The sequence below is a fragment of the Gordionus sp. m RMFG-2023 genome, chromosome 3 (genome assembly GCF_954871325.1).
Source record: "Gordionus sp. m RMFG-2023 chromosome 3, tfGorSpeb1-WG-v2, whole genome shotgun sequence".
NCBI classification, from domain to species: domain Eukaryota; kingdom Metazoa; phylum Nematomorpha; class Gordioida; order Chordodea; family Parachordodidae; genus Gordionus; species Gordionus sp. m RMFG-2023.
This window is the reverse complement of record NC_088777.1, coordinates 20,983,101-21,000,140: the sequence shown is the minus strand read 5'-3', so window position 1 is coordinate 21,000,140 and position 17,040 is coordinate 20,983,101. Positions and strand designations below refer to the sequence as shown.

Genomic DNA, 17,040 nt, shown 5'->3' with positions numbered 1-17,040 from the left:
CTTGGGGTCCAAATGATCCACAGGTGTCTGAGATTACCGGAACAAACAAAAGATTATTAAGGCGACTATATTTATTTGTTTTTGTATTTTCAGCTTTCATGATGGAGTTGAAATAAAAATATCTGGCAAAACGATCTACACATGAATAATTCCAAGCGAGGGTATACCGTGGTTCAAGGGACTAGCGTCATTCCATCAGGGCTGAAGCCAAAGGGTTCCAGTGTAGAAGGAAATTTAAAGATTCTATTGATGATCGAATTGATGGCATAGTGCCTGGATAATTTGTCTTCTGAAAAACGACAGTATTGGGGGGGGGTCTAAGGCTATCGATTAGAGGTCTGCATTGGAAGGGGTTTCGGCCCGCCCGCCCATCTAGATGGGCGGGTAAAAAAATTTTCGAAAATGGGCAGGCGGGCGGGCTGGTTAAAAAAATTAGAAACTATGGGCGGGCGGGTTAAGGAAATTTAAAATTTTTATTCAAAAACAAACAAAAAAATAATTGTTTAAATGATCTATAACAATATTTCTTTTTTTATTGTACCAATCGTTTTTTTTAAGTGAAGAACATTTACCTAACTATATTATGTAATAAACACAACAATAAAACTTTTTTCTTAGAATAAATAAGTATTTTTGTCTATTTAAAATTTCCTTTTATGGGAATGTAATAAAACTTTTCTAGTGCTTCTTCCGAACGCGGATTTAGCATTGCTGGAAGATTTTTAGAACAAAGAAGAACGTGTTTGAATCCCGAAAATGTCGATTCATTATTATTTTTGCATTATAATTACATATAATATTAATTTTTATTTTTTTGATATATATTCAATTTGATCAAATAAATTGTCCATAATTTACATTGATTATTTTTATACTTATATTAATTTCCTAAATTATAAACTTTTTGTAGAGGTTTAATGCTGAAATATTTTTATTAGATGCTTAAAAAAATGAAAGAATGACCATAATTAAATTTTATAAGTGGGCTTGGGTTAAAAATTTTTTATAAATAATGGGCGGGCGGTTAAAAAACTTTAGACTAATGGGCGGGCGGGTAAGGAATTTAGACATTATTTTTTTTAAACTATGGGTGGGCTGAGCGGGCGGGTTAAATTTTTTAAAACATTGGTAGGGCGGGCTTTGGCCTCTACTATCGATATGAGTTTCACAAGGGACCCATGATGTCGGCGTTACGATTTCACAAAACGAAGACCTATAGCTATTCTAAGTTCTTCGTTGTTTAATAAATAAGCCTAAATTAGAACTAGGTATAGTTTAACCATTCGTAGTCAAGGTGACATATGACTGAGGCTGGAATTATTTGATCCAGCAAAAGAGTCGTAGTTGTCATTCTGTATACTCGGGGTTTATAGTTTCTAACCATTCGTAGCTAAGGCAACATATGACTGAGGCTGGAATTATTTGATCAAGCAAAAAAGTCGTATTGTTGTCATTCTGTATATTCGGGGTTGGGTTTAAGGGGAGAAAGAGCAATGCATGCAAATTTAGCAACTGAGGATAAAAAGGCTGAAATGCTTAAGGATATGGGGAATGGATACCTATACCACCTGGTGGAAGGGCAGCTTGCATACTGAATAGTGAAAAGAATTTAATATTTTAAAATAGATTCAAGAGTATTTTTATTATGAACCTCAAGGTCTAATAATATTTCAAGGGATATGAAAATTGTTGATGAACGAAAGGCATGTAAAATTTTAGAAATGAATAAAAAATATTTAAATTAAATAAAAAGCCTGATGAGCAGGTAAATGTTTTAAAATATTTACGTTCTATTGAATTTGACAAGAAATTCATCTCAAATAAAATATAGCACAACATCTCCAATGGGTGAACCTAGGTGGATAAAGCTAATTTTGTCCACTACAATAAAAATTAAATTAAAATTTTGTTTAAATGTCAGATTGTGTTCACAATTGATATGCAACAATAATATAATTTCCCTTCCAAATATTTTTTTCTTCATAAATTGTAACATTGCTGGGTTTCATAATTTTGCAACCAAATTCAATTAATAAACCTATTTTTTAATATTATATTTCTTTACCTATTTAGCAGAATATATTCCATATTTTTTGCCCTCAAGTTGCTGGTAATATTTATGGAATTTCATATAAATGTATTTTTTTTTAAAATTTACTAAATTAGATCATAGAACTTAGTATAAGGAACGAAAAAGACTTAGATTATTTTGGAATTAAATAATTTTTGAATAAACTAAATTAGTAATCATTATTTACTAATAAGAAAAATTTTCAGGCCTGGCCCGGATTTAAAAAAAATTTATTATATTTATTTTTGAATTTTAGAGCTAATAATGGCGATTTCAAATATTTGGTTTTGAAATATATGGCCTGGCCCGGATATTTAAAAAAAAAATCAGGCCCGGCCTGGGTATATTTAAAAAAAAATTAAAATACGTCCCCGGCCTGTGTATCCAGGCCGGGCCTGCAGGTCTCTAATAAATATATTCTATTTTCCGATATTTTTCGGTTTAATTATTTTGTTATATAGATGAATTTTATATTTTTTCAAATAAATGATTATAATTATTATATCCTAATTTTTTTATATTAAGTAAACGTGTTCAGTAAATAAATAATGCGTTTGAATTATGTATAAAGTAACTTATTATAAAACTATTTACTTTTGGAATATAACTGTAAAATGTAACTAGTAATTGTACCTAGTAATATATCAAAGTAACTTTTAACAACGAAAATGTATATTATTATTTATAAAATAAGCACAGCGATGACATGCCACCTCTATAGGGCCAGCGGAATTCACCCCAAGAAATAAAATTTATATAATATCTATTAATTATTTGAACGAGAAAAACATTGCAAAATATTTTTAAATAGTCCACCCGAGAGTGGTTTTCCTGATCACCTTTATTTTCATGGTGAAAAATATTGATATTATAAGAATAATGGCTATGGTATCATCATTCTGTCATCAACAAAGTCAGACTAAGAGTCAACTATCATATTATGTTCCGAAACTGTCGGGTAAACGGTGAATCTCCATTATCGTTGGCTTGATCACTAGTTTGAAAAGAAGCATCATACGTATATCGGACTGATAATGGGAATGCATTTTCTTTTTAACTATTGACGATTTATTTTCAGAATTACGGAAATTTCATGTTAACATTTTTGGAATTAAAATTGATTAAAGGTGATTAGGAGGGTATGGTATTATTATATCAGAACGACTTTTACTTTTTCCAATTTGATAAAAAAGATTATTTCATGGATTTTTAATGCTGATAATCCTTGTGTAAAAAAACTATCAATTATTTAATTACATAAGTCTGAGGCGTAAAAATTTTGTGAAATAAAAAAAAAATATAAATCCAATCTATTTAAAAAAAAAATAAATCATCATAATTTTGCTGTTGAAAAAAAAACATAAACATAACCTATGGAAAGAAAAAGAAATATTTTTATGAATAAAAACAAACCCGGACATGTGGATCACCAGGTTCAATTATTATTCCTCCTCAGAATTAATTATATAATTAAAGGCAACTTCCGTTTTTTCCTTTGTGGCACAAATCACAATCATATATATATAAAAATTACATGTGAGGAAAAAAAAACAAAGACGGAGGGAGGGAAAAAAAATAAATTTTCAGCTGAATGAACTTTGTTAAAAATAATAAAATACATGTCACTTGAACTCATGATCTCTTTAATTAAAATATGCGGTTAACAAATCCTTAAGACAAGAACCTGCCGAAATTAGATAGAAATATTTAAGGCATTGTAAAAAAAATTATTATATGTGGTTAACACGAAACCTGCCTAAATTAGACAGAAATATTTAATGAATTGCAAAAGAAAAAAACAAGCAAATCTCTCCACACATTCCATAATATCGCACAGATTATCCGACATCACAATGACTTCCTTCCAATTACTATATACCTTAGTCACTACCTCGGTACATTTCTTATCATATTTTACATATAATTGTCAACAATAATGTAACGAAATTTAAAAATAAAAGAAAAAAACACAGAAAAGAAAGAAAATGCCAAACTAGAGAGCTAAATAAAAGACCTAGGAAATGTTCTAAATAAATTTATTCAAATACTAAATCAACAATTAAATTCTTTATTGTAAAAATATTGATAAGTCATTTTATAAGAATTAATCATAATTTCATGGCTCATGAAAAAAAGTTAATCATAATTTCATAATAAAAAAAAATCAATGATTAAAAAAAAATCCCTAATTTTTAAAATAACTGACATGTTAACTATATAAAAAAAATAGATAAACAAAAATATATCATATCAAATGATTGACAGTTACTATAAAAATGTATCATTTATGACATGTCACCCCTTTATGGGCCCGTGGCATGTCTACAAACAAACAACAAACAAAAAAAATGGTATTATATTTTGTTTAAAAAAAAATGGTCGACATATATACATACAGTATGCATCTATAAATGGGAATATAGCGGACCTTGTGGGAGTCATCACGAGAGCTGTAATTGATTCTCCCACAAATCCATTGCGTCAATACGTTGGGATACCGCAGAGGAGGTTGATGTCGACGGAGCGGGCTTATGAATACTGCATATAGCCCTCTTGAGAATATCTTCGGTCGATGCGATGCTAGAATGACCACTGGATGTGTCCATTAGTTCACCCCGGTTGGCCGACGGAGCCGGACGATTGGGAGAAAATGACGACTGCACTTGCGTTGAGTCATCCAGTCTTCGTCGATGATGTTTGGCAGATCGACCGGTAGAGTTGTCATGGATTGTGGCTAGGAGGTTGGCGAACATCCTTACCCAAACTTGGACATTGGCTACGAATATGACTATCGCTGTGGCAATGGAAGCATCTTCGCTTTCTGAGCCCTCCAGACGCCATAGAATTTTCCTGATACCGGAGATTGAATAGTCATTCCAGTAATCTTAGGGATTAATGTGACCTGTAAATAGCAAGATCCAAAATCGATCAAACGACTATTGGTTTCCATGTTTACGATGTTTGGGCGACGGACGAGTATTATCCAAAGGATTGTATGTCGACTAATAAATGGAGGATTACACCACAGTGGTACGTAGTAAAATTTTTTATTTAAAACAAAACGAAAGGGGAGGAGGGAAAAAAATAGATATAGAAAAATTTGCCTATATATAGTGTTTATCGATATAAAAAATATTATAATATATTTTACAACAAAAAAAACTTATGGTATAATATAAACTTGTTGAGGCACATATATTATAACAAAAAACAAAAACTTATTTCTCACATGTGCTTCAACTATCTCTATATTATTATCACCAATATCACTTGGGGTGAGCTTCAAGTGAAACCAATAACACAACAGTATTTGTAAAACAAATCTAATTCACTCAAGCGAATCCCCCAAGTTAGTATTATTCATTTCTAATTTTAATTACAAAATTAAAGGCAACTTCCAATAAAATAAGTTAGGGAAAAAATGCAACAACAATCTTTTACCAAATGTGTTTAAGATTTTCTTTTTAATATACATTATGCAGTACCATGATAAAAAAAACTTTTCGACTAACACTGATAACAAAAGCTATTTTAATACCCCTCAAAAAAAAAACTTTCTATTCATTCAATAAAAGATAAAAACAAAACTTGCCCATTCATTCAAGAAAAGATAAAAACAAAACTTTTCTATTCTTTCACGAAAAGATAACAACATCTATTCATTACTTTAAAAAAAAACTTTTCTATTCATTTAACCAAAATGACTTATTGTCCCTATTATCTGGCATACACAGAACATTCCTTAACGAACCAAAAAAAAACTTTCCAATATCATTAAAATCGTGAAAAACTAAATTGAATCGACAATGACCATACTTGTATATATTGACATATTACAATATGATTCAATATACGTAACCCGGACCGATATGAACCGTAAAAAAAATCGAGTATGAATCTCATATTATTTACCCCTCTTATTTATCCCAATTTTACATGATCGTGATGACGGATCACCGTAACCCCGGTTATTAACAAAATTTCACTCAATTTCGAACCCCGATTTAATATGACCCGACCTCTTTCCCATTTTGTTTTTCGATTGTCAAACAATCTGGCCCAAACTTTTTGTTCCACTGAAAACTTTACCCCTAATTTTACTTCCATTGAGGTAATAATATTCCTTTTTGGTTTTAAGAAATCTAACGGACCCCGTGTTCGCCTACCTAAAAATAACTCTACAGGCGTAACCCCCTCTCGATTGCGAGAATTGAGGTAATATAATTGAGACATGTAAGTCTCATCTTTATGAGTTCCAGCCTTTTTAAGCCAATTTTAAACAATGGCTACCATCCTCTCAGCTTGTCCATTCGAGCTGGGATGATATGGTGGAGCTAGAATGTGTTTTGTCTGTGATTCAACACAAAACTGTTTAAAATCCTCACTGACAAAGGCGGGACCCCCATCAGACACTATTGTGTCGGGAAAACCGAACCGAGCATATAATTCTCTTAATTTTTTAATAACAATTTTTGTGGTATACCCATGTACTTCTGCATATTCTATCCATTTAGAATACGAGTCTACTACTAAAAAATATGTTTTTTTATCAAGATCAAAGAAATCAATGTGGATCCGTTCCCAAGGTTTCTTTGATTTAGGTCTAAATTGCCCTACCTCTTTACGGGGCATAGGGGCACAGGCATTACAAGGAACGCATTTCCTGGTAATCCGTTCAATATCATTGCCCATACCAGGCCACCATACATATTCTCGAGCCCAAGATTTCATCTTGTCTCGACCTTGATGGCCGGCGTGCAATAATTTCATAATTTTACTCCGTGATTTATAAGGAATTACGGCTCTGTTTCCCCTCATAATACAATCATCAACAATTGATAATTCTTTTTGTATCTTTTTATAGGAATCATATTTGTATTTCCAAGGTTTTTCTCCTGTTAAACTCACTTTTACTTGACCTAGATCTTTGTCATTCACAGTATTGGTTTTCAAATCCTCCCAATTGGTAGGACCCCCTTTTAAAATATAAGACAGAGAATGCACTAAGGCCTTCTCTCTATCAATACTTATAATATCATTTATTTCCGGGTCTGCACAGCCAGAACCTAACCTGGACAAAATATCCGGCAAATGATTCTCTTTGCCTCGACGATATCTAACCTCCTCGTTAAAATTGCCCACTAATAATAACCAACGTTGTAACCGGGGAGATAACATTAACTCCCTATTATCCTTTCGGAATAAGTGGATTAACGGTTTGTGATCAGTAAAAATTTCAAATTTTTTTCCAATCAAATATTCACGGCATTTCGTCAAACCGAAAATCACGGCCAAGGCCTCTTGTTCAATCACCGAATATCTCGTTTCTACATCACGAAAAACTCGCGAAAAAAATGGATGGGTCTTTCCACACCATCAATTAAATGTAGTAAGGCTCCTCCAACACCTTTGTTAGAAGCATCAACAGCTAAAATGATTTCTAAATCATTGTTGAAACATACTAAAATTGGCTCTTCCCCAATCTTTCCTTTTAAAATTTAAAAGGCTTCTTGTTGCTCCACTTTCCAATTGAAATGGACACCCTTTTTTAATAATTCATATAACGGGGCAGCTACCTTCGCAAAATCCTCTATAAAACGATGGTAGTAATTTACCATACCCAAAAAGGACTGTACCTCTGTCTTACTATTGGGCTGCTTCAAATTTAATATATTCTTCAAATTTTTTTGTAATGGTTTCACCTCAATCCCATTTATTTGATGACCTAAATATTCTACCTCCGTGACGCCCAAAATGCTTTTGTCCTTGCTGGCTCTCAAGTCTTTACCATGAATTCTTTTAAAAACTTCCTCCAAACGTTGGTTATGCTGTTCAGGCGTCATTCCTGTAATTATCACATCATCCATGTAATAAAATACCCCCTCTAGTCCTTGGAAAACGTACGCCATGGTACGCTGAAAAATAGGGGCTGACACACTCAACCCAAATGGTAATCTACAAAAAGCGAACAACCCTTTAGGAGTCGTGATCGTCAATAATTTACGAATCTCCTCCCTCAAAGGTAATTGTAAATAGGCTGACGAAAAATCAACCTTTGAAAAATATTTTGCTCCCTTCAACTGAGCCAAAATTTCCTCAATTCGAGGCAACGGATATTTAACCTCTGCTACCCATCTATTTACGGTTACTCTGAAATCAGCACAGAGCCTCAATTTACCATTTGATTTCTTAACCGGTACCAACGGGGTTGCCCATACACTATATTCCACTGGAACAATAATGCCATCTTTAACCCACTGATCCAACTTTTCGTCAATTTCCTTTTTCCATTCAAAAGGAACTCGTCGACACGCTAGAAAAATAGGTGAAAATCCCTCCTTTAATTTTATATCTACTTGATAATCATTAAGACAACCTAATTTGTCTTCGAAAATTATTTCATATTTCTTCATTAAACGAGATATTTTTTCACGCATTTTATGTAATTCATGAATACCAATAGCAACCATTGGGGTTTCATCAATGCTAATATTGTTTTCAACCATTAATTCCGTGGACTTTACATACCTATCAGAATTACGGGTTGAATCATCTTGTTTTACGGTTAAATCCGTCCCTTCTATTTCACGAATATTTTTTCTAGCATTATTAGCAATATTTTTGTTTTTAGTCTCAATTAGGGCCGAACCATTATGTATGACAAAAATATTCCAATAATTATTGAAAGGACCTAACTGAACAATCCAATCCCACCCCATGATAGTTTCCACATCTTTTTTTACTACCCATAAATCTAGGAAAAATGTGGTATCATGGAGAATTACTCCCAACTTAGTTTTTCCCACAACTATTATCTCAGACCCATCAAATTGTCTGACACACATAGATTCTTTTTCGAGTTTACCCCCAGGCCAATACTTATAATAATTTCTTCTAGACATTATGGAAATGCTAGCCCCTGTGTCGAACAACATGTCGATGTCCCTCAAATCAACAGTAACTCTTGGACAAGGACAAGGTTCGGATAATCTCTCAGTCATTAAAATATCATATGTTTCAATTGACGGATCAAGATTAATTTCGTTTGAAACATCAGTTTCATGAGAATTCCCATTTGAACATAAATTCAACTCGGAATTTAGTGGTCCATTAACAATATTCATATATTTTTTTGCAATATAACTGGGATATTTTTCCCATCTGAAAGTATTAACATTCCCTTCATCGGAATATTTAACAATACCTCTAGGATATTTCTCCCATTTAAAATCATTAGAATCTGTATTATTTTTATCATCAGGATAAAAAAATTTTTGGTTAAAACCACTGCTTTTACGAGAATCATATCTCATTTCAGCATGGTTATTTACTTTATTATTATTTCTCCCTCCCGATCTCTTATTTAGTATATGATTACACTTGCAATCATATAGTCAATTTTTGATACAGTTTATGGCTACATGTCCCGGTTTGTTACATTTAAAACACAAACGGGATCTGCCATAATTCGATTGCAACGAATCAACTTTATTTACATCTAGGCCTGAAATCTTCCTTACGTTGGAATTTTCTCCACTAGACCTTTGCAATGGAAAACCCAATCTAAAATTCTGTTCCTTTACAATACAGGTTTTAGAATAATGACCCTTGTATTTGCACCGATTACAAATTATGTCAGCAACAATCTTTGGAAAACTCTTTCCATTCGAAATAATTCTATCACCGAGTTGTTTCTTGTCCCCTTGATTACTCATCATATTAATCAATTTAGATACCTCACTATAAATATCTTTAATAGATTCTTTTATATCTTTTAATTCCTGGAGGCTAACTACTGACCTCTCCACAAATTCCGAACGATCATCGTTATTATCTTTCATCGTTTCAACCTTTTCAGGTCTGCCGTTCTTGATTTCATTTAAAATTCCATTTAAACTACTTTCCAAGTCCGAAATCTTTTTCCAACAATCTGCCGACACCGGAGTGTCTATTTTCCAATTACCATATACTCTGGTCGCAACCAGAGTACATTTTCCAAATAAAAATTTCAAAATAATATAAATTAAATATATAATTACTATTAATCCCAATGTAATTAAATGATGTCCTATATCCAATTCATTAATGCTCTTATACAAGATTTTATAACCCATATCCTTAAGGATGGCAACTTTATTAATAAAAGTAGGCTCAGAATACTTATCGAAATACACCACCATCGCATATTACGAAATGTTACTAAATATTGCGTGTTAATCGAACTAATCTAAAAATAAATTTTCTGCGTTGTGTCCTGGATACAAAATATAAAATAAAATATTTTTTACCTTAAAATACCGAATAACCGTGGAATCAAAACTATCCTGTAGTCGCGGTCAACAACTGTCAACAATAATGTAACGAAATTTAAAAATAAAAGAAAAAAACACAGAAAAGAAAGAAAATGCCAAACTAGAGAGCTAAATAAAAGATTTAGGAAATGTTCTAAAAAAATTTATTCAAATACTAAATCAATAATTAAATTCTTTATTGTAAAAATATTGATAAGTCATTTTATAAAAATTAATCATAATTTCATGGCCCATAAAAAAAAGTTAATCATAATTTCATAATAAAAAAAAATCAATGATTAAAAAAAAATCCCTAATTTTTAAAATAACTGACATGTTAACTATATAAAAAAAATAGATAAACAAAAATATATCATATCAAATGATTGTCAGTTACTATAAAAATGTATCATTTATGATAATAATATATAACACATATATTACTCCAAATAATATCGTAAATACATAATCAATTCTATCCCACACTTTATGACCAAAAACTCTTTATAAATCAAAAATGTTCTCCAAATTAACATAAAAACTCTTTCTCTCAACCTTCTAATTACCAAATTGATATATATTCCACGAATCCAACTCGCCTATTATGTTCTCCAAATTAACATAAAAACCCTTTCTCTCAACCTTCTAAGTTACCAAATTGATATATATTCCACGAATCCAACTCGCCCTTTAAATTTAAATTTCTTTATTTTATTTTTAAAGATACTAAAATTGACTTACCTATAACCTCAACTTAAAATAAGGTTTAAATTTATATTACAAAAATAATAATTGTATTTTAAATTAATTTAATAATAAATATATATCGCAACATTCTTAATTCCTTTATGTTACCTCAATAACCGTTAAAAAAACATTAGCACTTCCAAATTTCCACCAAATTATTCCTTTTTAGATTAAAAAGTAACAATTAAAAAATGTTCCATTTTTTCTTTTTAAATGGGGTATAAAATTGTTTACTAACTTTATAATTACCTTAAAAATAGTAATAATCAACCAAAAATCCTTATTCTAAAAATAAAATACAGGCTACAACCAGTACATGGCGTTTATTTTACCATCATTTTTAATTAAAAAAACTAAATTAATATGTATGTAAAATATTTTTTTTACCTGTTTATTTAGGTAAATTCGTATCTACCAGATTCTACATCTCAGATCACTTGCAACACTTACACAAACCCCCCAAAAAACACCGATAACTTTTCAAACACAAAATCTTTTTCCAGATAATATTTTTATTTTTCAATTCAAATCCAAGAATAATATATTATTTTATAAAAAAAATAAATTAAAATAACAAAAAAATATATTGATTGACATTCATTATAAAAATATTACTCTTCGCAGTTTTTATTGAACAACTGCGGCATAAACATCTTCTATATTTTTATTTATGTTATTCAACCAATCAAAAATTCTCAATAAAAGAGGGGATATTTTTATCTCTATAATTTGTTCAGCCAATCCAACTGATACAAAATAGTTGGATAAGCTGGACACACAGTAAGCAAAATCAAATTTAATCTCAATTTGATGATATGGCATATTTTACAAACTAAAAAAACAAGAATGATATTAAGATAAATGGTTTCTATGTATAACAAATATAAGAGCGTTATAAGATAAATGATTTCTCAAAATATAAATGTTAGTGGTAAGTCGGGGGTAGATAGCAGTTACATCTATTGGGGGGGGGGGGTAGTTGTTTAACACAAGATAGCCATTAGAATTAGAGGAATTATGACGAGGCTACCGCCATTTGATTAAAAGTGGAGGTGAGTATGATTTTTTTTAAATACCAATTTTGATTTTGCTTCTCTTTTTTTCTGATTTTGATCTGTTATGGACTGGATATAGAATTTAGAAGGGTATAGGAATTTTTTTTAGAAGGTGGAAGGGGGGGGGGTAAAATTTTTAAGGGAGGCTAAATTAACCATTGTCTAAGGGGGGTATAAAACCTTCTAGCAGATAATAAAAAAAATTGGGAGGAAAGGGTCGGGTAAATCTAGGCTTGTTACTTCCAATTTTCCTTCATATGAAAAAGACACATATAATAAAAAATCAAATATACTGATTGTTCTTAACATGATTGGACGAACCTAGTTTAGGTAGGCTTGCAAAGTATTACACAAATTTTATTTTTACATATATAATACATCTATCCACTTTTAAAAATTGGAGTAAAGGATGTAACTAAACTGAGAATTGACAGGTAAACTGCGAATGGACAGGTAAACTGAGAATTGACAGGTAAAATTAATTTATGGCCTATCAATTATATTTTAAAAATATAAATAAAATATTTATGTAAATTTAATTTATAATTATTATAAACGGTGACAAAGAGAGGCTATTATAATATTATATATTTTGTAACTTAATGATAATGAACAAAAGAATCTTTATTTCATCTTCATCCGAATAATAATTTATTGACATATTCTTGACATTACATCGAAATTTATAACAAAATAAAATCTAAATAAATAAAATAGAATATGGAAGAAAGAGTAGTCCATAAATTTATAATATATATATATAGAACAGTTATATTACATAGAAAATATAACACCCATAATAAATTTTACATATCATATATATATTTCCGGTAGATGGCGTAATAGATTAAAAATTTAGTTATTAATTATAAATAATATGAATTATAGGAGGATAATTCTTTACTTTGGATTAATTTATCTGGTACAAACTGTTATAATCATAAAATGGAAAAAATTTTAAGTTTCCGTCATTATTTTTGGAGTTATGATTACAATTCTCAGTTTAGTCAGTATTTTAGATTTTTGGGATTTTAAAAGTTTTTTATTTTTTATATTTAAGTTTCCGTCATTATTTTTGGAGTTTTGATGTCAAATCTCAGTTTAGTCAATTTTTTAGATTTTTGGGATTTTAAAAATATTTAATTTAAAATAAAATTGATAGGCTATAATAAAAATAAATTTTACCTGTCAATTCTCAGTTTACCTGTCAATTCTCAGTTTAGTTACACCTGGAGAAAATGAAAAGAGTAATAAATTTTTGCAGGAATGCGTTTACAGGTTTATCTAAAATTTTGTATATAATATTAATATATATATATATTGTAATACACATTAAATTATGATAAATTTTTTGAATTATACATTACTTATTTATTTTACTTACTTTTTAGGTATGTTACATTGATTCAAAATTTCATTTAATAATAATGTTATTGGTCTTCATTTAACTAATGCATAATTTTATACATACAATAACTATATTATCTGTTTATGTTAATATCAATGATCAAATATTATAATGTATCCCAACCTATTATGTTTTTGAAATTTTTTCCATTTTTAGGCCTAATCCAGCCCCAATTAAAAGAAAAAGATTTTTGATATATATTATTTCAAGTGGAAATTTAGATTAACAGAAAATGAAGGCTAAATGAGTCATATATTGATATTTTTTAAAATTATTTTAAAAAATTGCTGAGAACCAGCTTGTGCTTGTAATCTTTTTTAAAATTTTATACCATTTCATGACCTTCTCAGGGTTCTTGTCCAGTCTTACAGGGCTTTATGTTTTAAGTAATATTTATTTATAACTTAAAATTGTATAAATATATGAAATCATTATTTTTAACTAAAGTATTATTATTAATGGGATAAAATTAGGTGAACTATAGAATCAGGCTTTGACAAAAATCTTTAAACATTTGAAGATTTCATAAAAAAAATTTGAGCAAAATAATAAATGTTTTTGTAAAAAAATCTTCTATGATTTTGAAGTCCTTTGCGATTTTTATATTATAATTTTTTGTGATGAAATCTTTTCCCTTTGCATCTCCCTTTATTTTAATTTAATGTTCTTTATTTATTTATATTAAAAAAAAATTATTATTTTGCCAGATGTTTTCTATTATAGGAGAGACCTGGGTTAAATTATTGGTATTTTGCATTGAAATAAGAAATAAATCAATTCATCACAATAGATTTTATTATATTATTAAAATTCCAAAAGATGCTCAAAATCATAGAAATTTATTTTACAAAAAACAATTTTTATCTTGTTCAAAAATCTTCTTTGAGCATGCTCAAGTATTTTTGAATTTTGAACAAATGTTAAGTAAAATTGACTAAACCCCCCTTCCCCCCCCCCCCCCCCCCACACACACACACACACCACCTCCAAATGAATAAAATAAGCAATTGTAAATAATCTTTTTAAATGACAAAGTAAGTTAATAATTTTTTAAAAACAAATTGAGAATTTTAATTTATTTTTAGGTAAAAGCATTTAAAACTAATAATTAGATATAATAATAACTTATAGGGGCATATTGTAGCTTTATGTGATGGGAGTAAGTCTAAAATATCAGATAATTTTTTAAATTACTCCTTATAAATCCAAATTAATTTATATTTATTATTAATTAATATATCAAATTTGAACTTATATATATATTTTAAAATGAATTTATAAATATATTAAAACCCTGACATAGTGAATTTCCTTGATTTAATAAATATTTTAAATAGTTTCTAGTCATAAATTTAAAATCTGGTGTGATTCAATACAAATTATTGAACAGAATAAAGATTGAGGTCTCATCATGACAGTATGTGTTATAGAGAAGCTAACAAATTTAGGACTTTTCCCACCTAAAAATACCTTCATTCAATTATTTAATATGTTTTTTGCTCAAAATAATTAACAAAAGCTGGCTATATCATTGAATTATTTAACAAACTATCACTGATTCTCTTATTATCATTTAATCTAATTAAAACATTTAGAAAAAATCGATTATATTCGTTTAATTTTTTAGTCCTATCCTACACAATGATTACCATTTTTAATAGTGTTGAGACTAAATTTAGTTGGCGAAAATAAGACTCAGTGTAATTTTTGCTTGGGTTACTCGATTATGACTTTTAATAATGGTTGAAATAACTTGACTAATTACAGGGAAATATATGTCATTTTTAAATTGAATGCAAAAAGAAACAAACTTAAGCCTTTTATCGTAATTAAAAAAATATATAGAAGCCAAAGAGATGGATGTTATTTAAATGCAAGCAATATGTTTAAATATTTTTTAAAAAATGTTTACAAAATTTTTATCAGCTTTTTGTCATATAAAATAATACACATATTTTAAATTAAGATGCTAAAGAATAAAAATTCCTTAAGTTGATATTTGAAAATAGAAAAAAATGCTGAATGCTCATAATTATTTCTTATGCTCAGATAAAACCAAAATAGTAATAAATATTGTATTATTTATTGTATGATATAAATAAAAAAGGATCAATTCTTTTAAAAAAATCAAAATAATACAGATGCTAAGACTAATTTATACTTTTTTTCTTAGGACAAAAATTTTTTATAGATTAGACAAAACAAAAGATGGTGAATTTCTAGACGATAATCGGCATCGCCCCCCCCCCCCCCCCTAAGCTATTAATCTTTAAACGATGCTAAACTACTTTAGAAAATTAGGGCTGTGCCATCCACATATTTTTCACAGATCCGATCTCATATTTTCCGATATTGGTTCAAAACCGATCCGATATTATACTGATTTTTAACCACCCCCCTTTAAACCAAATGTAATTAAGATATCAATATTTTTTATGCAAAAAATCGATTATGAATCTTTCATTATTCCTCCTCGTGAAATTAAAATTCCGCATATAACACAATTTGCAAAATTATCTTTGCCTTTTGTAAAATATTTCCATAATTCAGATACCATATTCAAAAAAATTCTTTTATATAAAGTATAAATAATAAAATTGGCTTTATTCTTTAAGAAGATTTAAAATAAATAAAACTTTGGGTGTTCCTTTCTATTTTTATAAAAAATCTTTTAAAATACTTAAATCTATTTTAAAAATAAATAAAATTTAGGGGGTTTTGTGCATTTGCATTATTTAAAAAAATATTTAGAAAATATTATAATAATGTAAAATAAATATACAAAACATAAAATAACAAAAAGAATAGGAAAGATCGGATCGGTTTTTTTACAGGTATCGGCCCGATCTGATATTTTTGGAAAACGCTAAATATCGGCGCCGATCCGATCCGATATTTAATATCGGCGCAGCCCCATAGAAATTTTTTAAAAAATATTCATTAACAATATTTTTTTTGCTTTCACATTTTTAGTTTCAATATGTTTATAAATTAAAATAATCTTTCTTTAGCAATTTTTTTTTTTTTCAAAACAAATTTAAAATGACATTTTAACATTAATTTTTAGCAATAATAATTTTTTTCGAAACAACCTTTATTTATATGTTTTGTTTTTGAATAAAAATTTAAATTTGTTTTTGGTTCTAGCCCTATAATTGACTATTAAACTTGTATTAAATAAATCTAATCCACTTTGGAGTGAGAAAAATGTGACTGTGTACCATTTTTTTTTGTATATCTGTCATTTGTTTATATCGAAAATAAACGCATAACATTTATATTTCCTACTCTCCATACGATACAACTTACTTTCTGGAAAATTAACTAATTCATTAAAATATTTAATAAAATCAATTTTAAATATCAATTTTTTTTAAGGCGCTATCTAAAATGTCAATAAATTCTATTCGCAGATTTGAAACTATCTAAAAAGAAGAATTTTTAAAATAAAAATATATCCAAAATATA

At 28.9% G+C, this 17,040-nt stretch overlaps 1 protein-coding gene across 1 annotated transcript in view; it reads left to right on the top strand.

Annotated features, from left to right (window-relative positions):
• Window positions 1–13,386: 13,386 nt before the first annotated feature.
• LOC135927666 (carnitine O-palmitoyltransferase 1, liver isoform-like) overlaps window positions 13,387–17,040 on the top strand; it is a 29,066-nt gene continuing 25,412 nt past the window's right edge. Inside the window, exon 1 of the mRNA XM_065463808.1 lies at window positions 13,387–13,442. The gene's annotated coding sequence lies outside the window, so the exon portion shown is untranslated. The remainder of the gene's footprint in view (window positions 13,443–17,040) is intronic.